Raw genomic sequence first — 25,378 nt, 5'->3', positions numbered from 1 at the left:
TAATGTTTGTGGTTTTTTTCTTTTTTTTTCTTTAAATATTTGAATCTTTTATTTTTTCCTGAATTAATAGATTTAAAATTTTCTTATTTTTTATTTTTAAAAGTTTTATTCTTGCTTGTTTATTCACTTTTTCTTTGTATTATATGTAAGTTTTGTTAGACTAAATGTTCTTTTTGCAGTAATTTGATTTAATTATCAAGTGATTTTGGATTTAGCAATTGATTTAGTATCGGCATAATTCGTGCCAGCAGCCGCGGTTATACGATTGATACAAGTGAATATTATTGGTTAAAACAGTTGTTTATATTATTAGGGTTGAAATATAAATTTGTAAGGGGAAATGTTAAAATTTATTTGTGGCCCTTTTTATGAATCTGTGAAATTTAAATAATAAACTAGGATTAGATACCCTATTATTTTAAATGTTAATTATATTTACCAGGGTACTATTAGTTAAGGTCTTTAAACCCAAAGAATTTGGCGGTATCTCATTCCATTCAGAGGAACCTACCCCATGATTGATAATACACGATTTACTCTACTTAATTTATTTGTTTGTATATCTCCGTTATCAGAGAATCTTTTTAGAGTTATATTTCTCAAGATTTATAATTATAAAATATTTCAGGTCAAGGTGCAGCTTATAGTTAAGAGGAGGTGGGTTACAATAGATTTTTGTTTATAACGGATTTGATAGTGAAATACTGTTAATGAAGGTGGATTTGATAGTAATTTAATTTATTTAATTTAACTGATATTGGCTCTGAGATGTGTACACATCGCCCGTCGCTCTCATTATTGATTATTCTATTTTATTTTAAAGTAGCTTCAATTTAGATGAGATAAGTCGTAACATAGTAGATGTACTGGAAAGTGTATCTAGGAAGAGTTTCAAGATATAACTTATTAGTAAAGTGTTTCATTTACACTGAAAATTTTTCTGTGCAAATCAGGATATCTTGATTATTTATTTTATTATATTTATTTGTTGTTTATTTAATTATTTAATATAAATAATTTTATTGTATTTTTGTCTTAGTATATTTTATAGAATTGATTTTTTAAATTATAGTTTATTGGTAATGTAAGTGTTTTATGAAATATTATTTTAAATTTTTTTAAGTAGATTTTATTTATTGTACCTTTTGTATCAGGGTTTATCAAAATTTTAGTATTTATTTTACTTGTCTCGATTTGGGTTGATTTATAAATAATTTATAGTTAATGTATCATAATTATTATTAAATTATTTATAGAAATGAGATGTTAATCGTTTCCCAAGTTATCTAGTTTCTTAAGAAAAAATTTAATTTTTTAAAGTTATTTGTTTTTATTTAATTTTTTAAGTAAAAATATTAACTTATTTATTCTTTAAGGGATAAGCTTTGAAGTTAATAACCTATAATTTATTTTATAGAAATATAATAGTAAGCTTTAAACCAGCTATCTTTAAGATTACGTTTTAGTTCATTATTTTTTATTTTGATTTTATAAATATTTTAGGTTTTTTATTAAGATTATTAATTTAATTTTAAAATTTTTGTAATAATGATAGAATTAGTATATTTATTTGTATGAAATTTTTACCTTGTGAACTTATTATAAGGAACTAGGCAAAATTGATTTCCGCCTGTTTATAGAAAACATGTCCTCTTGTTTATATTTTGAGGTCTGGCCTGCTCACTGAGCGTATTTTTAAAGAGCCGCGGTATTTTGACCGTGCAAAGGTAGCATAATCATTAGTCTCTTAATTAGTGGCTGGAATGAATGGCTTGACGAGAAATCAACTGTCTCTTAATAAATTTTTGAATTTAACTTTTGAGTCAAAAGGCTTAAATTCTTCTTTAGGACGAGAAGACCCTATAGAGCTTGACATTTTACTTTTATATAGTTTTTTGTTTGTCTTTCTATATTTAATGATGATGTTTTGTTGGGGTGACATGAAGAATAGATAAACTCTTCATTATTATATCATTTATTTATGTTTGTTATTTTGATCCATAATTTATGATCATAAGATTAAGTTACCTTAGGGATAACAGCGTAATTGTTTTTGAGAGCTCATATCGACAAAGCAGATTGCGACCTCGATGTTGGATTAAGAAAAATTTTGGGTGCAGGAGCCCAATGATTAGGTCTGTTCGACCTTTAAATTCTTACATGATCTGAGTTCAGACCGGCGTGAGCCAGGTCGGTTTCTATCCTAAGATTGTTAATCCATATTAGTACGAAAGGACCATATGGTTAAAATATGTTTTGTTATATTGATTAATATTAATTTATTTACTATTTTGACAGATTAATGTGTTGAATTTAGAATTCATTTATGTAGATTTTTTCTACAAATAGTATTGATACTTTATGATTTATTTATATTTATTTTGAATTTTCTTTTATTGGTTATTTGTGTTTTAATTAGTGTTGCCTTTTTAACTTTATTAGAGCGTAAGGTTTTAGGTTATATTCAGATTCGAAAGGGTCCAGATAAGGTAGGTTTTGTTGGAATTCCTCAGCCATTTAGAGATGCTATTAAGTTAATTTGTAAGGAGCAGCCAATTCCTATTATATCTAATTACCTACTTTATTATTTTTCCCCTGTTTTTAATTTAATGATTTCTTTAGCCGTTTGAGTAATTTTTCCTTATTTAACTAATATGTGTTCTTTTTCTTATGGATTTTTATTTTTTTTATGTTGTACTAGATTAGGTGTTTATACTGTTATAATTGCTGGTTGATCTTCTAATTCAAATTATTCATTATTAGGTTCTCTTCGTTCTGTTGCTCAAACAATTTCTTATGAAGTTAGTTTAGCTTTAATTTTATTGTCTTTAATTATTTTAATTGGTAGTTTTAATATGTTTGATTTTATAAACTATCAGCTTTATTGTTGATTTATTATTATTTCTTTTCCTTTAGCTTTAGCTTGTTTTGCTTCTTGCTTAGCTGAAACTAATCGTACTCCTTTTGATTTTGCTGAAGGGGAATCTGAGTTAGTTTCAGGATTTAATATTGAGTATGGTGCGGGTGGTTTTACTTTAATTTTTTTAGCTGAATATACTAGAATTGTCTTCATAAGAATGTTATTGGCTTTAATTTTTTTGGGCGGTGATTTTTATTCTTTTATATTTTTTATTAAGCTTGCTATTATATCTTTTGTTTTTATTTGGGTTCGTGGAACATTACCACGGTTCTGTTATGATAAATTAATGTACTTAGCTTGAAAAAGTTTTTTACCTTTATCTTTGAATTTTTTTATTTTCTTTGTTGGTTTAAAGATTTTATTTATCTCATTTGTTTAGTGAAATTTTTTGAGAAAAGTTAATAGAAGAGTTAAACTTCTAATTTTATGTTTTCAAAACATATGCTTTTCCTAAGCTAATTAACTTTATTCCTTAATTAATTATTCTCATGCGTTTGCGACATGGACATTAATTAAGAAATATGTGAAGTAAATAATTGTTAAGATTTGACCTGTTATAATATAAGGTTCATCAACAGGTCGTTTACCAATTCACGTTAGTAAGCATACAACTACTATAATTCAGAATAAAATTTGATTAATAGGGTAAAATTGAATGCCTCGGAATGGTGTTTTATTATAAAATGGTAAAATTATTAAGATTCTAATTGATAAAAATAATGCAATAACACCTCCTAACTTATTAGGGATAGATCGTAGAATTGCATATGCAAATAGGAAATATCATTCTGGTTGAATGTGAACTGGTGTTACTAATGGGTTGGCTGGTACAAAGTTATCTGGATCTCCTAATAGGTAAGGATTAATTAAACATAGTATAATTAATAATGATGTTATTATTACAAATGTAATAGAATCCTTAAAGGTAAAGTATGGATGGAATGAAATTTTTCAATATCTCCATTTAGTCCAAGAGGATTATTAGATCCTGTTTGGTGAAGAAAAAATAAATGAATTGCTGCTATAGCAGCAATAATAAATGGTAATACAAAATGGAATGTGAAGAATCGATTTAATGTTGCATTATCAACAGCGAATCCTCCTCATACTCATTGGACTAAATCTGTTCCTAAGTATGGGATTGCTGATAATAAATAAGTAATTACTGTTGCACCTCAAAAAGATATTTGGCCTCAGGGTAAGACATATCCTATAAATGCAGTTGCTATAACTAAAAATAAAATCACTGTACCAATTATTCAGGTATGTATATATATATATAAGATCCATAGTAAATTCCCCGTCCTACATGTAAGTAAATACAAATAAAAAATATAGGTGCTCCATTTGCGTGTAAGGTTCGGATAATTCAACCATTATTTACGTCTCGGCAGATGTGTACTACACTACTGAATGCTATTTCAATATTTGATGTATAATGTATAGCTAAAAATAGTCCAGTTACGATTTGAATTACCAAACATAACCCTAATAGGGATCCAAAATTTCATCAAAATGAAATATTTGTTGGGGCAGGTAAGTCAATTAAAGAGTTATTAATAATTTTAATTAAAGGATGTCTTAATCGTAAGGGTTTATTCATTAGTAATTATCTTATTTTACGAATAGGTCCCTGATTAATATTGGTGATTTTAACAACTGCTAGTAGTGCTAAAAATAAATAAATTATTATTAGTATTGTTATAATGAATGTTGGTCTATTATATAATTTTTCTAAAGATATTGTTATTTCTTGATAATTGATTGAATTATCAATATTTATAGTTTCGGTGTTTTTGAAAAAGTCTATAAATATAGATATATCTAGAATAATTAATATTAATATGATAAATACTCACATTATTAATGTAATAATTATAGTGATTGATTTAGGCTGAAATATTTCGTTTGATGCAATTCTTGTAATGTAAATAAATAATACTAGTATACCACCAAGAAATGTTAAAAATAAAATATATGATAATCAATATCTTTCTATTATTGTTCCTGTTATTAATCCAACTAGGAAGGTTTGAAGGATAATAAAAAGCATTATTGATATTGGGTGTCTTAATTTAATAAAATTAATATTTATTACATTTGATAATGATATAATTATTATTTTGATCATTTCAGGGGTTAGTTTATTTAAAATACCGGTTTTGGGGACCGATGATGGAAGCTTTTCCACCTCTGAAGTTTTAAAAGTGGGGGCTGGACTTATTTCCGTTTTACAAGACCGGCGTTTTTTTTAAATTATTAAAACTAATGTTTATATTCTCTATTTTTACTTCTTTATTGATTTATTTTGCTGGTGTTTATATTTTTTCTTCTAAACGTAAACATTTATTAATGGTTCTTTTGAGATTAGAATATATTGTTCTTTCTTTATTTATGTTAGTTATTGTTTTTCTTATTGAGTTTGATTATGATTATTTTTTTCCTGTTATTTTTTTAGTTTTTTCTGTTTGTGAGGGTGCTTTAGGTCTTTCTATTTTAGTTTCAATAATTCGTTCTCATGGTAATGATTTTTTTAATTCTTTTGGTTTATCTTTATGTTAAAGTATTTATTTATAACTATTTTTTTGATCCCTCTTTGTTTATTAAATAATTGTTGATGGTTGGTTCATTCTTTAATGTTTCTGTCGGGTTTTGTTTTTATAATTTGTGTTTATTCATATGCTGATTTGAATATAATTAGATTTTATTTTGGTATTGATTATTTTTCTTTTAGTTTAATTTTACTTAGTTTTTGGATTTGTTCTTTAATAATCACTGCTAGAGGTTCAGTTTATTTAAGTTCATATCATTCTAATTTTTTTGTTTTTATGGTTTTGATTTTAATAATTATGCTTTATTGTTCATTTGCTAGATTAAGTCTTCTTTCTTTTTATATTTTTTTTGAGGCTAGATTAGTTCCTACTTTACTTTTAATTTTGGGTTGGGGTTATCAACCTGAGCGTTTGCAGGCTGGTGTTTATTTAATTTTTTATACTTTGGTTGCTAGATTACCTTTATTATTAGTTTTATTTAAGGTTTATGATTTTTCTAATACTTTATATTTTCCTTTATTGGTTGATTTTGGTTCTTATTATTTTATGTTTTATGTATTTATAATTTTGGCTTTTTTAGTTAAGATACCTATGTTTTTGGTTCATTTATGACTTCCTAAGGCTCATGTAGAGGCCCCTATTTCAGGTAGAATAATTCTTGCTGGTGTTTTATTAAAGTTAGGTGGTTATGGTATTTTTCGTGTTATAAAGGTTATTTCTTATTTGGGTTTAAAGTTTAATTATTTTTGATTGTCTTTAGGTTTATCTGGGGGTGTTATTGTAAGATTTATTTGTTTTCGTCAGGTTGATTTAAAGTCTTTAATTGCATATTCTTCTGTTGCTCATATAAGAATGGTTATTGGTGGATTGATGACTATGAATTGATGAGGTTGTGTAGGTTCCCTTTCTCTAATGGTTGGTCATGGTTTATGTTCTTCTGGTTTATTTTGTTTATCTAATATTATTTATGAACGTTTAGGTAGACGAAGATTATTAATTAACAAGGGTATAATTAATTTGATGCCAAGAATGGCTTTATGATGATTTCTTTTAAGATCATCAAATATGGCTGCTCCTCCTTCTTTAAATTTGGTAGGTGAAATTAGATTATTAAATAGAATTATATCTTGATCTTCTTTTAGATTCTTTGCTTTGATTTTTTTATCTTTTTTTAGAGCTGTTTATACTTTGTATATATATTCTTATTCTCAGCATGGGAATTATTATTCTGGTGTTTATACTTGTTCTCTTGGTTATTTTCGTGAATATCATCTTTTACTTTTACATTGATTGCCTTTAAATATTCTCTGTTTAAAGGGTGAATATTTCTTTGTTTAGTTTGCTTAAGTATTTTAATTAAAAATATTGTTTTGTGGAATCAATGATATGAAGTTTTTCATCTTAGGCCGTGAATTTATTTTCTATTTGTTCTTTGAGTTTTTTTTCTTTGTTTATGTCGAGAACTATAATTTTTATTTTAGGTATTTATTATTTAATAATTGATTATAGAGTTTTTGTTGAGTGAGAGCTTTTCAATTTAAATGGTTCTATAGTTGTTATAACTTTAATTTTGGATTGAATATCTCTTATTTTTATATCTTTTGTTATATATATTTCTTCTTTGGTTATTTATTATAGAGAGGATTATATATCTGGTGAAAAGAATATAAATCGTTTTATTATTATTGTTTTAATATTTATTCTTTCTATAGGTTTTTTAATTATTAGTCCTAATTTAATTAGAATTTTATTAGGTTGAGATGGTTTAGGTTTAGTTTCTTATTGTTTAGTTATTTATTATCAAAATGTAAAATCTTATAGTGCTGGTATATTAACTGCACTTTCTAATCGTATTGGTGATGTTGCTATTTTAATTTCTATTGCATGAATGTTAAATTTTGGTGGTTGAAATTATATTTATTATTATGATTTTATTTCTAATTCTTTTGAAATAAAGCTCATTACTATATTAATTGTTTTAGCAGCTATAACTAAGAGAGCTCAGATTCCTTTCTCTTCATGACTTCCTGCTGCTATAGCAGCTCCTACTCCTGTTTCTGCTTTAGTTCATTCTTCTACTCTTGTTACTGCTGGTGTTTATTTATTAATTCGTTTTAGACCAATATTGGATACTTATAATTGTGGTTGATTTTTACTTTTAATTGGTTGTATAACTATATTTATGGCTGGATTGGGCGCTAATTTTGAGTTTGTTTTAAAGAAGATTATTGCTCTTTCTACTTTAAGACAACTTGGTTTAATAATAAGAATTTTGGCTATAGGTTATCCAAAGCTTGCATTTTTTCATTTATTGGCTCATGCTTTATTTAAGGCATTATTATTTATATGTGCAGGTTCAATAATTCATAATTTGAAGGATTCTCAGGATATTCGTTTTATAGGATCAATTGTTAATTTCATACCTTTAACTTCAGTTTGTTTTAATGTTTCTAGTTTATCTTTGTGTGGAATACCTTTTTTAGCGGGATTTTATTCAAAGGATTTAATTCTTGAGATGGTTTGTTTAAGATGAATTAATTGTTTAATTTTTTTTCTTTATTTTTTTTCTACTGGTTTAACTGCTTCTTATTCTTTTCGTTTGTTTTATTATTCAATATCTGGTGATAATAATTTTTATTCTAGATTTTCTTTTGATGATAAGGGTAATTATATTTCATTTGGAATAATTGGTCTATTGTTTGTTGCTGTTTTTGGTGGTAGTCTTTTATCTTGATTAATTTTTCCTATTCCTCATGTGATTGCTTTACCTTATTATTTAAAGTTTTTAACTATTACAGTTGTTATTTTAGGTGCTTATTTAGGTTATCTTATTTCTAATTTTGATTTTTCTCATAATTTATTTTCTTTAAGTATACTTTCTTTTGTTAGATTTGCTGGTTCTATATGATTTATACCTTTTCTTTCAACTAAGTTTATTAGATATATTCCTTTAAAAATAGGTTATTATTCATCTAAGTCATTTGATTATGGTTGAGGTGAATTACTTGGTGGTCAAGGTTTATATAGATTATTTATTTATCTAATTGGTTATATTCAAGGTTGATATGATTCTAATTTCAAGATTTATCTTTTAACTTTTATTTTTTGAATATTTATTTTGGTAATATTGTTTTTCATTTACTTAAATAGCTTATAATTAGAGCGTGACACTGAAGATGTTAAGGAAGTATTTTTACTTTTAAGTATTTATAAATATAGATATATTATTTTTACAGTGAAAATGTAATGTTTTATTTAAACTATATAAATTTTAGAAATGTTAACGGAGTTTAACCGCTAATATAAAAAGTTAGCAGCTTTCATATTGGCTTTACATTTCCTTAATTGGAACTATTATAGTTCAATTATATTATTAACAGTAATACGCCTCTTTTTGGCTTCAATTAATAAGAATAAGGGTAGTACATACCAATCTTCCAGGTCGAAACTGACTGCAATATTTCGCTTCTTATTCTATTTAAGGTTGATTGATAATATCAATACTTTTTGAATGCAACCCAAATGTTATATTTAACTACAACCCTTTATTCTGCTCATTGTAATGCTCCTTGGTTTCATTCATGGTATAGTCCTCCTAATAGAACTAGAATAAAAAATATTGTTGATACTGTTCAGATTATAATGTCTGAAGTTTTAAAAATAATTACAATTGGTAGAATTAGTGCAATTTCTACATCAAAAATTAAAAAGATTACTGCGATTAGGAAGAATCGTATTGAGAATGGTATTCGTGCTGATCTTTTTGGATCAAACCCACATTCAAATGGTGATCTTTTTTCTCGATCATTAATTAATTTTTTTGATAGTGTTGTTGCCAGGATTATAACAATTATTGGAATAATAAATCTAATGAAAACTCTTGTTGATAGAATTAGAATTGTTTTTCTTGATTTATATCAAGCTTTCTGATTGGAAGTCAAATGTACTATTTATACTAGAAAAACAATTATCTACCTCATCAATAAATAGAGATATATAAGAATAATCATACTACGTCTACGAAGTGTCAGTATCATGCTGCTGCTTCAAATCCAAAGTGATGTCTTGGTGAAAATTGATTTATTGAGTGTCGAAGTAGACATGTTGATAAAAAGATTGTTCCAATAATTACGTGTAAACCATGGAATCCTGTTGCAACAAAGAATGTTGATCCATAAACTGCATCTGCAATGGTAAAAGGTGCTTCTCAATATTCATATGCTTGAAGTATTGTAAAGTATAGTCCTAATAACACTGTGAAGAATAATCCTTGTAGTGCTTGAGTATGATTAGATTCCATTAAACTATGATGTGCTCATGTTACTGTTACTCCTGATGCTAAAAGAATAGCTGTATTAAGTAATGGAATTTGTATAGGGTTAAAGGGTTGAATTCCTATTGGAGGTCATAGTATTCCTAGTTCAATTGTTGGTGCTAATCTTCTTCTAAATAATGCTCAAAAAAAAGAAACGAAAAATAATACCTCTGATGCAATAAATAAAATTATTCCTCATCGTAATCCAATTGATACAAATCCTGTATGTAATCCTTGATATGTTCCTTCTCGTACTACATCTCGTCATCATTGAATTATAGTTAGTAGGGTAATTCCAAATCCAATTATGAATAAGTTAATATTAAATATGTGGAATCATTTTGCTAGTCCTGATACTAGGACTATTGCTCCAATTGCTCCTGTTAATGGTCAAGGTCTATAGTCTACTAAGTGGAATGGGTGGTTTGAGTGAGTTGTTAACATAGGTTTAATATACTTCTCTAGAATATAGAGTTCTTAGAATTGAGAAAACATAGGCTTGAATTATTGCTACTGCTGATTCTAGAATTAATAGAAGTATTTGTCCAATAATTAGTAATGAGATTAAGTTTATTGCTATAGATGGTCCTGTGTTTCCTAATAAGGTTAATAATAAGTGTCCTGCAATTATATTTGCTGCCAACCGTACTGCTAATGTACCTGGTCGAATAACATTACTAATTGTTTCAATTAGTACTATAAATGATATTAATGCAGGCGGTGTACCTTGTGGTACAAGGTGTGTAAATATATGATTAGTATGGTTAATTCATCCAAATAATATAAATCTTAGCCATATAGGTAGGGCAATTGCAAATGTTAATGCTAAATGTCTTGTTCTAGTAAAAATATAAGGGAATAATCCTATGAAATTGTTAAATAATATTATAATAAAAATTGAGATGAAAATGAATGTTGTTCCATTAAATGATTTTGGTCCAAGAAGTGTTTTAAATTCATTATGTAAGGTTAAATTTAGTTTATTTCAGATAATGTTAATTCGTGATGGTGTAAGTCAAAATAGTGATGGGATTAATAATAGTCCTAGAAATGTTCTAGTTCAATTTAATGATAAATTAAAGATGTTAGTTGATGGGTCAAATGTTGAGAATAGATTTGTTATCATTTTCAATTTAAGTTTTTTATTTCAATTGTTCCTTTTTCTGCTCTTTTAATAAGGTTAGGTTTAAATGAGAAGAAGTTTATTTGATTAAACAAGATTAATGTAGCTGAAAATATAATGAATAGTGAGAATCATATAAGAGGGGATATTTGAGGGATTTGGATATAATTTCCCCATCAGAAGTAGTCGTTAATTTACTATTATTTGGTTTAAGAGACCATTACTTACTTTCAGTCATCTGATGAATTTCAAGGTGTACTAATTTTTTTTAGTTACTTTAGATTGACACTCTAATGTTATTTATTTTAACTAACTCCTTAAATTATCTTAGATAATCACTTAATAAATAAATTTACTGAAGTTCTTTCAATTACAATTGGTATAAATCTGTGGTTTGCTCCACAGATTTCTGAGCATTGTCCAAAGAATAATCCAGGTCGATTTATTGTGAATGTTCCTTGATTTAACCGACCTGGCGTTGCATCAATTTTAACCCCTAATGCAGGAACTGCTCATGAGTGTAGAACATCTGATGCTCTTGTTAATACTCGTACTTCTGTATTTATTGGTAGGATTGTTCGGTTATCTACATCTAGTAGTCGGAATCCATCATTTTCTAGGTCTTGTTCTGGTGTTATATAAGTGTCAAATTCTACGTCTATGAAGTCTGAATATTCATATCTTCAATATCATTGTCGTCCAATGGTTTTAATTGTAATTATTGCATCTACTGAATCATCAAGTAAATATAATAGTCGTAATGATGGAAGGGCAATAAAAATTAATGTAATTGCTGGTAAAGCTGTTCAGATTGTTTCAATTAAATGTCCATGAAGTATATTACGGTTAGTATAGGCAATAAATAATATATAACTTAGGGCATAACCTACAATTACTGTAAATAATAATAATACGACCATAGTATGATCATGAAAGAATGATAATTGCTCCATTAATGGTGAAGCTCCATCTTGAAGAGATAAATTTGATCATGTTGCCATTAATAAATATTTTCTAATAAAAGGTCAAACCTTTATTTGTAGAGCTTAAATCTACTGCACTAATCTGCCATATTAGAATCTAGAGATTAATGGTAATTCTGAGTAACTATGTTCTGCAGGAGGGTTATTTTGTAGTCATTCTGTTGATCTTCTTATGTTAGCTCTAAATATAATTGCTCGGTTTGTAATCATTCTTTCTCATATAATTACAATGAATATAATGATTCCTACAATAGAAATTGTAGACCCAATTCTTGATACTACGTTTCATGATGTGTATGCGTCTGGGTAGTCAGAGTATCGTCGAGGTATTCCTGCTAATCCTAGGAAGTGTTGAGGAAAGAATGTTAAATTTACTCCAATGAATATAATTGTAAATTGGATTTTTAATCATGTATTATTTATAGTTAATCCTGTAAATAGTGAATATCATTGAATGACACCTCCTATAATTGCAAATACTGCTCCTATAGATAATACATAATGAAAGTGGGCTACTACATAATATGTATCATGTAATACAATATCAAGTGATGAATTTGCTAATACTAATCCTGTTAATCCACCAATTGTAAATAGGAAAATAAATCCTAGAGCTCATAATAATGGTGGATTGAACTTGAATTTAGTTCCATATAATGTAGCTAATCATCTAAATACCTTAATTCCTGTAGGTACAGCAATAATTATTGTTGCTGATGTAAAATATGCTCGTGTGTCAACATCCATTCCTACTGTAAATATATGATGTGCTCATACAATAAATCCTATTAGTCCAATTGATAGTATAGCATAAATTATACCTAATGTTCCAAATGATTCAATTTTTCCTCTTTCTTGACATACAATATGTGAAATAATTCCGAACCCCGGTAGAATTAAAATATAAACTTCTGGGTGTCCAAAGAATCAAAATAGATGTTGATATAGAATTGGGTCACCCCCTCCTGCAGGGTCAAAGAATGATGTATTTAAATTTCGATCTGTTAATAATATAGTAATAGCTCCTGCTAAAACTGGAAGTGAAAGAAGGAGAAGTAATGCTGTAATAGCTACAGATCATACAAATAAAGGTGTTTGATCTAAAGTTATACTTTCTGATCGTATATTAAATGCTGTTGTAATGAAATTCACTGCACCAAGAATAGATGATACACCTGCTAAGTGCAGTGAAAAAATAGCTAGAGGGTCAAAGAATGATGTATTTAAATTTCGATCTGTTAATAATTTAGTAATAGCTCCTGCTAAAACTGGAAGTGAAAGAAGGAGAAGTAATGCTGTAATAGCTACAGATCATACAAATAAAGGTGTTTGATCTAAAGTTATACTTTCTGATCGTATATTAATTGCTGTTGTAATGAAATTCACTGCACCAAGAATAGATGATACACCTGCTAAGTGCAGTGAAAAAATAGCTAGATCTACAGATGCACCCCCGTGTGCAATAGCTCCTGCTAGAGGAGGGTAAACTGTTCATCCTGTACCAGCACCATTATCTACTATAGAAGATGTAAGAAGAAGGGTTAGTGAAGGTGGTAGTAATCAAAAACTTATATTATTTATTCGTGGAAATGCTATATCTGGTGCACCAATTATTAGTGGAACAAGTCAATTACCAAATCCACCAATTATAATAGGTATTACTATAAAGAAAATTATTACGAATGCGTGAGCTGTAATAATAACATTATAAATCTGGTCATCCCCAATTAGAGATCCGGGTTGGCCAAGTTCAGCACGAATAAGTATTCTTATTGATGTTCCTACTATTCCTGCTCATGCTCCAAATATGAAGTATAAAGTACCAATGTCCTTATGGTTTGTTGAGAACAATCATTTTTGCGGTAAGATGGCTGAATTTTAGGTGGTAGACTGTAAATCTACTTATGAGATGTTTTCTCTCTTATCATATTTAGGTCTTATATTCAATTATGATTCTAGACTGCAATTCTAGAGGTGTAAAATTTTACTAAGGCCTAAAAGATTATTCTTTTAATTATAACTTTGAAGGTTATTAGTTTGATTAACTTAAGTCCTTAGTATAATGAAATTAAGGTTGATGTTGAAATCAATCCTATTGTTGAAATTATTACTGTTATAGGAAGAATGATTCTTGATTTTTGGGACTTTATCTTTATAGATCACGAATTTTCTATGTATGATATAATTAGAGCTGAGAATCTAATACGTATATAGTAGTAGAGTGTAATTGTAGTTAATACAACTATAATAGTTATAATAGTTGTTGTATTGTTTTCTATTAATGATTGTATTACAATTCATTTTGGTAAGAATCCAAGGAATGGTGGTAGTCCACCTAAAGATAATAAAGATAAGAATATTATGAATTTAATTTCGGTTTTTATATTTCTGGCTGAATAAATTTGATTTATGAAAAATAAATTTATTTGCTTAAATAATAATAATTCTTAAGATAATAATTGTTCAAATAAAAGTTCTTAATTGAATACAATAAGATAAGACCATTATTGGGGCGATTTTTTGTCATGTTATTAATGTTAAACAATTAATTCATCTTGATGCTCCTATAACTTCTGGAAATCAGAAATGGAAAGGTGCAGCTCCAATCTTTAATAATAGTCTAGATCTAATTATTATTGATGGGATAAATTCTGTTTCCCATCCCATGGGATATTTTATTTGAATCAGCACAATTGAAAATAATAATATTGTCGATGCTATTGCTTGGACAATAAAATATTTAATTGATGATTCATTTATTATTATATTTTTATTTCTTGTTAGGAGTGGAATAAATGAAAGTAAGTTGATCTCAAGTCCTATTCAAACTCCAAATCAGGAATTTGATGAAATGGACAGGATCGTTCCTATCATTAATGTTGATAGGAAGAGAAGTTTTGTAGAGTTGTTGGTCATTAAAAAGGAATGGATTGATACCTCTATAAATGGGGTATGAACCCATTAGCTTGTTTAGCTTACCTTTTTACATTAAGGTGTATGATGCACGTTAGTTTTTGATACTAAAGGAGGTAGTTTAATTCTATCTTATGTAATTTTAATGAAGGTAATTTTATTTACTTTATTTACCCTATCAAGGTAACCCTTTAATCAGGCACTTCATTTATTTAATATATAAATCGAAAGTTTTTTTTTGAAATTCTTTTATGTATTATTTTGTTTAATTAGGATTAATTTATCCTGCTCATTTAATTTTTTTTATATATATATATAATAAATAATTTATATTAATATATTACATTTAATTGAAATTAAAGTATTATAAGTTCATCTTACCATTATCAATTGATTATTTTAATGCAATTATTTACCTAGGATTATAGCTACTTATGTTTTTAGCTAAAAATAGGTTATTATAATATAATATATATAATAATATGTAATTTAATATTTAATATTATTATAATTGGATATAATAAATAAAATTATTAATTCGTGCCAGCAGCCGCAGTTATACGATTGATACAAGTGAATATTATTGGTTAAAACAGTTGTTTATATTATTAGGGTTGAAATATAAATTTGTAAGGTGAAATGTTAAAATTTATTTGTGGCCCTTTTTATGAATCTGTGAAATTTAAATAATAAACTAGGATTAGATACCCTATTATTTTAAATGTTAATTATATTTACCAGGGTACTATTAGTTAAGGTCTTTAAACCCAAAGAATTTGGCGGTATCTCATTCCATTCAGAGGAACCTACCCCATGATTGATAATACACGATTTACTCTACTTAATTTATTTGTTTGTATATCTCCGTTATCAGAGAATCTTTTTAGAGTTATAATTCTCAAGATTTATAATTATAAAATATTTCAGGTCAAGGTGCAGCTTATAGTTAAGAGGAGGTGGGTTACAATAGATTTTTGTTTATAACGAATTTGATAGTGAAATACTGTTAATGAAGGTGGATTTGATAGTAATTTAATTTATTTAATTTAACTGATATTGGCTCTGAGATGTGTACACATCGCCCGTCGCTCTCATTATTGATTATTCTATTTTATTTTAAAGTAGCTTCAATTTAGATGAGATAAGTCGTAACATAGTAGATGTACTGGAAAGTGTATCTAGGAAGAGTTTCAAGATATAACTTATTAGTAAAGTGTTTCATTTACACTGAAAATTTTTCTCTGCAAATCAGGATATCTTGATTATTTATTTTATTATATTTATTTTTTGTTTATTTAATTATTTAATATAAATAATTTTATTGTATTTTTGTCTTAGTATATTTTGTAGAATTGATTTTTTAAATTATAGTTTATTGGTAATGTAAGTTTTTTATGAAATATTATTTTAAATTTTTTTAAGTAGATTTTATTTATTGTACCTTTTGTATCAGGGTTTATCAAAATTTTAGTATTTATTTTACTTGTCTCGATTTGGGTTGATTTATAAATAATTTATAGTTAATGTATCATAATTATTATTAAATTATTTATAGAAATGAGATGTTAATCGTTTCCCAAGAAATCTAGTTTCTTAAGAAAAAATTTAATTTGTTAAAGTTATTTGTTTTTATTTAATTTTAAGTAAAAATATTAACTTATTTATTTTTTAAGGGATAAGCTTTGAAGTTAATAACCTATAATTTATTTTATAAAAATATAATAGTAAGCTTTAAACCAGCTATCTTTAAGATTACGTTTTAGTTCATTATTTTTTATTTTGATTTTATAAATATTTTAGGTTTTTTATTATGATTATTAATTTAATTTTAAAATTTTTGTAATAATGATAGAATTAGTATATTTATTTGTATGAAATTTTTACCTTGTGAACTTATTATAAGGAACTAGGCAAAATTGATTTCCACCTGTTTATCAAAAACATGTCCTCTTGTTTATATTTTGAGGTCTGGCCTGCTCACTGAGCGTATTTTTAAAGAGCCGCGGTATTTTGACCGTGCAAAGGTAGCATAATCATTAGTCTCTTAATTAGTGGCTGGAATGAATGGCTTGACGAGAAATCAACTGTCTCTTAATAAATTTTTCTTTAGGACGAGAAGACCCTATAGAGCTTGACATTTTACTTTTATATAGTTTTTTGTTTGTCTTTCTATATTTAATGATGATGTTTTGTTGGGGTGACATGAAGAATAGATAAACTCCTCATTATTATATCATTTATTTATGTTTGTTATTTTGATCCATAATTTATGATCATAAGATTAAGTTACCTTAGGGATAACAGCGTAATTGTTTTTGAGAGCTCATATCGACAAAGCAGATTGCGACCTCGATGTTGGATTAAGAAAAATTTTGGGTGCAGGAGCCCAATGATTAGGTCTGTTCGACCTTTAAATTCTTACATGATCTGAGTTCAGACCGGCGTGAGCCAGGTCGGTTTCTATCCTAAGATTGTTAATCCATATTAGTACGAAAGGACCATATGGTTAAAATATTTTTTGTTATATTGATTAATATTAATTTATTTACTATTTTGACAGATTAATGTGTTGAATTTAGAATTCATTTATGTAGATTTTTTCTACAAATAGTATTGATACTTTATGATTTATTTATATTTATTTTGAATTTTCTTTTATTGGTTATTTGTGTTTTCATTAGTGTTGCCTTTTTAACTTTATTAGAGCGTAAGGTTTTAGGTTATATTCAGATTCGAAAGGGTCCAAATAAGGTAGGTTTTGTTGGAATTCCTCAGCCATTTAGAGATGCTATTAAGTTAATTTGTAAGGAGCAGCCAATTCCTATTATATCTAATTACCTACTTTATTATTTTTCCCCTGTTTTTAATTTAATGATTTCTTTAGCCGTTTGAGTAATTTTTCCTTATTTAACTGTGTTCTTTTTCTTATGGATTTTTATTTTTTTTATGTTGTACTAGATTAGGTGTTTATACTGTTATAATTGCTGGTTGATCTTCTAATTCAAATTATTCATTATTAGGTTCTCTTCGTTCTGTGGCTCAAACAATTTCTTATGAAGTTAGTTTAGCTTTAATTTTATTGTCTTTAATTATTTTAATTGGTAGTTTTAATATGTTTGATTTTATAAACTATCAGCTTTATTGTTGATTTATTATTATTTCTTTTCCTTTAGCTTTAGCTTGTTTTGCTTCTTGCTTAGCTGAAACTAATCGTACTCCTTTTGATTTTGCTGAAGGGGAATCTGAGTTAGTTTCAGGATTTAATATTGAGTATGGTGCGGGTGGTTTTACTTTAATTTTTTTAGCTGAATATACTAGAATTGTCTTCATAAGAATGTTATTGGCTTTAATTTTTTTGGGCGGTGATTTTTATTCTTTTATATTTTTTATTAAGCTTGCTATTATATCTTTTGGTTTTATTTGGGTTCGTGGAACATTACCACGGTTCCGTTATGATAAATTAATGTACTTAGCTTGAAAAAGTTTTTTACCTTTATCTTTGAATTTTTTTATTTTCTTTGTTGGTTTAAAGATTTTATTTATCTCATTTGTTTAGTGAAATTTTTTGAGAAAAGTTAATAGAAGAGTTAAACTTCTAATTTTATGTTTTCAAAACATATGCTTTTCCTAAGCTAATTAACTTTATTCCTTAATTAATTTATCTCATGCGTTTGCGACATGGACATTAATTAAGAAATATGTGAAGTAAATAATTGTTAAGATTTGACCTGTTATAATATAAGGTTCTTCAACAGGTCGTTTACCAATTCACGTTAGTAAGCATACAACAACTACTATAATTCAGAATAAAATTTGATTAATAGGGTAATATTGAATGCCTCGGAATGGTGTTTTATTATAAAATGGTAAAATTATTAAAATTCTAATTGATAAAAATAATGCAATAACACCTCCTAACTTATTAGGGATAGATCGTAGAATTGCATATGCAAATAGGAAATATCATTCTGGTTGAATGTGAACTGGTGTTACTAATGGGTTGGCAGGTACAAAGTTATCTGGATCTCCTAATAGGTAAGGATTAATTAAACATAGTATAATTAATAATGATGTTATTATTACAAATGTAATAGAATCCTTAAAGGTAAAGTATGGATGGAATGGAATTTTTTCAATATCTCCATTTAGTCCAAGAGGATTATTAGATCCTGTTTGGTGAAGAAAAAATAAATGAATTGCTGCTATAGCAGCAATAATAAATGGTAATACAAAATGGAATGTGAAGAATCAATCACTGTACCAATTATTCAGGTATGTATATATATATATATAAGATCCATAGTAAATTCCCCGTCCTACATGTAAGTAAATACAAATAAAAAATATAGATGCTCCATTTGCGTGTAAGGTTCGAATAATTCAACCATTATTTACGTCTCGGCAGATGTGTACTACACTACTGAATGCTATTTCAATATTTGATGTATAATGTATAGCTAAAAATAGTCCAGTTACGATTTGAATTACCAAACATAACCCTAATAGGTATCCAAAATTTCATCAAAATGAAATATTTGTTGGGGCAGGTAAGTCAATTAAAGAGTTATTAATAATTTTAATTAAAGGATGTCTTAATCGTAAGGGTTTATTCATTAGTAATTATCTTATTTTACGAATAGGTCCCTGATTAATATTGGTGATTTTAACAACTGCTAGTAGTGCTAAAAATAAATAAATTATTATTATTATTGTAATAATGAATGTTGGTCTATTATATAATTTTTCTAAAGATATTGTTATTTCTTGATAATTGATTGAATTATCAATATTTATAGTTTCGGTGTTTTTGAAAAAGTCTATAAATATAGATATATCTAGAATAATTAATATTAATATGATAAATACTCACATTATTAATGTAATAATTATAGTGATTAATTTAGGCTGAAATATTTCGTTTGATGCAATTCTTGTAATGTAAATAAATAATACTAGTATACCACCAAGAAATGTTAAAAATAAAATATATGATAATCAATATCTTTCTATTATTGTTCCTGTTATTAATCCAACTAGGAAGGTTTGAAGGATAATAAAAAGCATTATTGATATTGGGTGTCTTAATTTAATAAAATTAATATTTATTACATTTGATAATGATATAATTATTATTTTGATCATTTCAGGGGTTAGTTTATTTAAAATACCGGTTTTGGATACCGATGATGGAAGCTTTTCCACCTCTGAAGTTTTAAAAGTGGGGGCTGGACTTATTTCCGGTTTACAAGACCGGCGTTTTTTTTAAACTATTAAAAGTAATGTTTATATTCTCTATTTTTACTTCTTTATTGATTTATTTTGCTGGTGTTTATGTTTTTTCTTCTAAACGTAAACATTTATTAATGGTTCTTTTGAGATTAGAAAATATTGTTCTTTCTTTATTTATGTTAGTTATTGTTTTTCTTATTGAGTTTGATTATGATTATTTTTTTCCTGTTATTTTTTTAGTTTTTTCTGTTTGTGAGGGTGCTTTAGGTCTTTCTATTTTAGTTTCAATAATTCGTTCTCATGGTAATGATTTTTTTAATTCTTTTGGTTTATCTTTATGTTAAAGTATTTATTTATAACTATTTTTTTGATCCCTCTTTGTTTATTAAATAATTGTTGATGGTTGGTTCATTCTTTAATGTTTCTGTCGGGTTTTGTTTTTATAATTTGTGTTTATTCATATGCTGATTTGAATATAATTAGATATTATTTTGGTATTGATTATTTTTCTTTTAGTTTAATTTTACTTAGTTTTTGGATTTGTTCTTTAATAATCACTGCTAGAGGTTCAGTTTATTTAAGTTCATATCATTCTAATTTTTTTGTTTTTATGGTTTTGATTTTAATAATTATGCTTTATTGTTCATTTGCTACATTAAGTCTTCTTTCTTTTTATATTTTTTTTGAGGCTAGATTAGTTCCTACTTTACTTTTAATTTTGGGTTGGGGTTATCAACCTGAGCGTTTGCAGGCTGGTGTTTATTTAATTTTTTATACTTTGTTTGCTAGATTACCTTTATTATTAGTTTTATTTAAGGTTTATGATTTTTCTAATACTTTATATTTTCCTTTATTGGTTGATTTTGGTTCTTATTATTTTATGTTTTATGTATTTATAATTTTGGCTGTTTTAGTTAAGATACCTATGTTTTTGGTTCATTTATGACTTCCTAAGGCTCATGTAGAGGCCCCTATTTCAGGTAGAATAATTCTTGCTGGTGTTTTATTAAAGTTAGGTGGTTATGGTATTTTTCGTGTTATAAAGGTTATTTCTTATTTGGGTTTAAAGTTTAATTATTTTTGATTGTCATTAGGTTTATCTGGGGGTGTTATTGTAAGATTTATTTGTTTTCGTCAGGTTGATTTAAAGTCTTTAATTGCATATTCTTCTGTTGCTCATATAAGAATGGTTATTGGTGGATTGATGACTATGAATTGATGAGGTTGTGTAGGTTCCCTTTCTCTAATGGTTGGTCATGGTTTATGTTCTTCTGGTTTATTTTGTTTATCTAATATTATTTATGAACGTTTAGGTAGACGAAGATTATTAATTAACAAGGGTATAATTAATTTGATGCCAAGAATGGCTTTATGATGATTTCTTTTAAGATCATCAAATATGGCTGCTCCTCCTTCTTTAAATTTGGTAGGTGAAATTAGATTATTAAATAGAATTATATCTTGATCTTCTTTTAGATTCTTTGCTTTGATTTTTTTATCTTTTTTTAGAGCTGTTTATACTTTGTATATATATTCTTATTCTCAGCATGGGAATTATTATTCTGGTGTTTATACTTGTTCTCTTGGTTATTTTCGTGAATATCATCTTTTACTTTTACATTGATTGCCTTTAAATATTCTCTGTTTAAAGGGTGAATATTTCTTTGTTTAGTTTGCTTAAGTATTTTAATTAAAAATATTGTTTTGTGGAATCAATGATATGAAGTTTTTCATCTTAGGCCGTGAATTTATTTTCTATTTGTTCTTTGAGTTTTTTTTCTTTGTTTATGTCGAGAACTATAATTTTTATTTTAGGTATTTATTATTTAATAATTGATTATAGAGTTTTTGTTGAGTGAGAGCTTTTCAATTTAAATGGTTCTATAGTTGTTATAACTTTAATTTTGGATTGAATATCTCTTATTTTTATATCTTTTGTTATATATATTTCTTCTTTGGTTATTTATTATAGAGAGGATTATATATCTGGTGAAAAGAATATAAATCGTTTTATTACTATTGTATTAATATTTATTCTTTCTATAGGTTTTTTAATTATTAGTCCTAATTTAATTAGAATTTTATTAGGTTGAGATGGTTTAGGTTTAGTTTCTTATTGTTTAGTTATTTATTATCAAAATGTAAAATCTTATAGTGCTGGTATATTAACTGCACTTTCTAATCGTATTGGTGATGTTGCTATATTAATTTCTATTGCATGAATGTTAAATTTTGGTGGTTGAAATTATATTTATTATTATGATTTTATTTCTAATTCTTTTGAAATAAAGCTCATTACTATATTAATTGTTTTAGCAGCTATAACTAAGAGAGATCAGATTCCTTTCTCTTCATGACTTCCTGCTGCTATAGCAGCTCCTACTCCTGTTTCTGCTTTAGTTCATTCTTCTACTCTTGTTACTGCTGGTGTTTATTTATTAATTCGTTTTAGACCAATATTGGATACTTATAATTGTGGTTGATTTTTACTTTTAATTGGTTGTATAACTATATTTATGGCTGGATTGGGCGCTAATTTTGAGTTTGTTTTAAAGAAGATTATTGCTCTTTCTACTTTAAGACAACTTGGTTTAATAATAAGAATTTTGGCTATAGGTTATCCAAAGCTTGCATTTTTTCATTTATTGGCTCATGCTTTATTTAAGGCATTATTATTTATATGTGCAGGTTCAATAATTCATAATTTGAAGGATTCTCAGGATATTCGTTTTATAGGATCAATTGTTAATCTCATACCTTTAACTTCAGTTTGTTTTAATGTTTCTAGTTTATCTTTGTGTGGAATACCTTTTTTAGCGGGATTTTATTCAAAGGATTTAATTCTTGAGATGGTTTGTTTAAGATGATTTAATTGTTTAATTTTTTTTCTTTATTTTTTTTCTACCGGTTTAACTGCTTCTTATTCTTTTCGTTTGTTTTATTATTCAATATCTGGTGATAATAATTTTTATTCTAGATTTTCTTTTGATGATAAGGGTTATTATATTTCATTTGGAATAATTGGTCTATTGTTTGTTGCTGTTTTTGGTGGTAGTCTTTTATCTTGATTAATTTTTCCTATTCCTCATGTGATTGCTTTACCTTATTATTTAAAGTTTTTAACTATTACAGTTGTTATTTTAGGTGCTTATTTAGGTTATCTTATTTCTAATTTTGATTTTTCTCATAATTTATTTTCTTTAAGTATACTTTCTTTTGTTAGATTTGCTGGTTCTATATGATTTATACCTTTCCTTTCAACTAAGTTTATTAGATATATTCCTTTAAAAATAGGTTAATATTCATCTAAGTCATTTGATTATGGTTGAGGTGAATTACTTGGTGGTCAAGGTTTATATAGATTATTTATTTATTTAATTGGTTATATTCAAGGTTGATATGATTCTAATTTCAAGATTTATCTTTTAACTTTTATTTTTTGAATATTTATTTTGGTAATATTGTTTTTCGTTTACTTAAATAGCTTATAATTAGAGCGTGACACTGAAGATGTTAAGGAAGTATTTTTACTTTTAAGTATTTATAAATATAGATATATTATTTTTACAGTGAAAATGTAATGTTTTATTTAAACTATATAAATTCTAGAAATGTTAACGGAGTTTAACCGCTAATATAAAAAGTTAGCAGCTTTCATATTGGCTTTACATTTCCTTAATTGGAACTATTATAGTTCAATTATATTATTAACAGTAATACGCCTCTTTTTGGCTTCAATTAATAAGAATAAGGGTAGTACATACCAATCTTCCAGGTCGAAACTGACTGCAATATTTCGCTTCTTATTCTATTTAAGGTTGATTGATAATATCAATACTTTTTGAATGCAACCCAAATGTTATATTTAACTACAACCCTTTATTCTGCTCATTGTAATGCTCCTTGGTTTCATTCATGGTATAGTCCTCCTAATAGAACTAGAATAAAAAATATTGTTGATACTGTTCAGATTATAATGTCTGAAGTTTTAAAAATAATTACAATTGGTAGAATTAGTGCAATTTCTACATCAAAAATTAAAAAGATTACTGCGATTAGGAAGAATCGTATTGAGAATGGTATTCGTGCTGATCTTTTTGGATCAAACCCACATTCAAATGGTGATCTTTTTTCTCGATCATTAATTAATTTTTTTGATAGTGTTGTTGCCAGGATTATAACAATTATTGGAATAATAAATCTAATGAAAACTCTTGTTGATAGAATTAGAATTGTTTTTCTTGATTTATATCAAGCTTTCTGATTGGAAGTCAAATGTACTATTTATACTAGAAAAACAATTATCTACCTCATCAATAAATAGAGATATATAAGAATAATCATACTACATCTACGAAGTGTCAGTATCATGCTGCTGCTTCAAATCCAAAGTGATGTCTTGGTGAAAATTGATTTATTGAGTGTCGAAGTAGACATGTTGATAAAAAGATTGTTCCAATAATTACGTGTAAACCATGGAATCCTGTTGCAACAAAGAATGTTGATCCATAAACTGCATCTGCAATGGTAAAAGGTGCTTCTCAATATTCATATGCTTGAAGTATTGTAAAGTATAGTCCTAATAACACTGTGAAGAATAATCCTTGTAGTGCTTGAGTATGATTAGATTCCATTAAACTATGATGTGCTCATGTTACTGTTACTCCTGATGCTAAAAGAATAGCTGTATTAAGTAATGGAATTTGTGTAGGGTTAAAGGGTTGAATTCCTATTGGAGGTCATAGTATTCCTAGTTCAATTGTTGGTGCTAATCTTCTTCTAAAGAATGCTCAAAAAAAAGAAACGAAAAATAATACCTCTGATGCAATAAATAAAATTATTCCTCATCGTAATCCAATTGATACAAATCCTGTATGTAATCCTTGATATGTTCCTTCTCGTACTACATCTCGTCATCATTGAATTATAGTTAGTAGGGTAATTCCAAATCCAATTATGAATAAGTTAATATTAAATAGGTGGAATCATTTTGCTAGTCCTGATACTAGGACTATTGCTCCAATTGCTCCTGTTAATGGTCAAGGTCTATAGTCTACTAAGTGGAATGGGTGGTTTGAGTGAGTTGTTAACATAGGTTTAATATACTTCTCTAGAATATAGAGTTCTTAGAATTGAGAAAACATAGGCTTGAATTATTGCTACTGCTGATTCTAGAATTAATAGAAGTATTTGTCCAATAATTAGTAATGAGATTAAGTTTATTGCTATAGATGGTCCTGTGTTTCCTAATAAGGTTAATAATAAGTGTCCTGCAATTATATTTGCTGCCAACCGTACTGCTAATGTACCTGGTCGAATAACATTACTAATTGTTTCAATTAG

General features: G+C 26.8%; 2 long non-coding RNA genes across 2 annotated transcripts; both read right to left on the bottom strand.

The window, feature by feature from the left end:
• Positions 1-1,009: 1,009 nt before the first annotated feature.
• On the bottom strand, positions 1,010-17,357 carry LOC126354506 (uncharacterized). Its single transcript, XR_007565337.1, has 2 exons — positions 16,734-17,357; positions 1,010-1,630 (listed from the first exon to the last, which is right to left on the bottom strand). It is a non-coding gene; the product is annotated as an uncharacterized LOC126354506 (long non-coding RNA).
• On the bottom strand, positions 12,207-13,769 carry LOC126354515 (uncharacterized). Its single transcript, XR_007565346.1, has 2 exons — positions 13,303-13,769; positions 12,207-13,068 (listed from the first exon to the last, which is right to left on the bottom strand). It is a non-coding gene; the product is annotated as an uncharacterized LOC126354515 (long non-coding RNA).
• Positions 17,358-25,378: the final 8,021 nt, after the last annotated feature.

Source organism: Schistocerca gregaria, chromosome 3, assembly GCF_023897955.1.
Source record: "Schistocerca gregaria isolate iqSchGreg1 chromosome 3, iqSchGreg1.2, whole genome shotgun sequence".
In the NCBI taxonomy this organism is placed as follows: Eukaryota; Metazoa; Arthropoda; class Insecta; order Orthoptera; family Acrididae; genus Schistocerca; species Schistocerca gregaria.
Note: the sequence above shows the minus strand (reverse complement) of the source record. Positions and strands in the feature narration are given on the sequence as shown.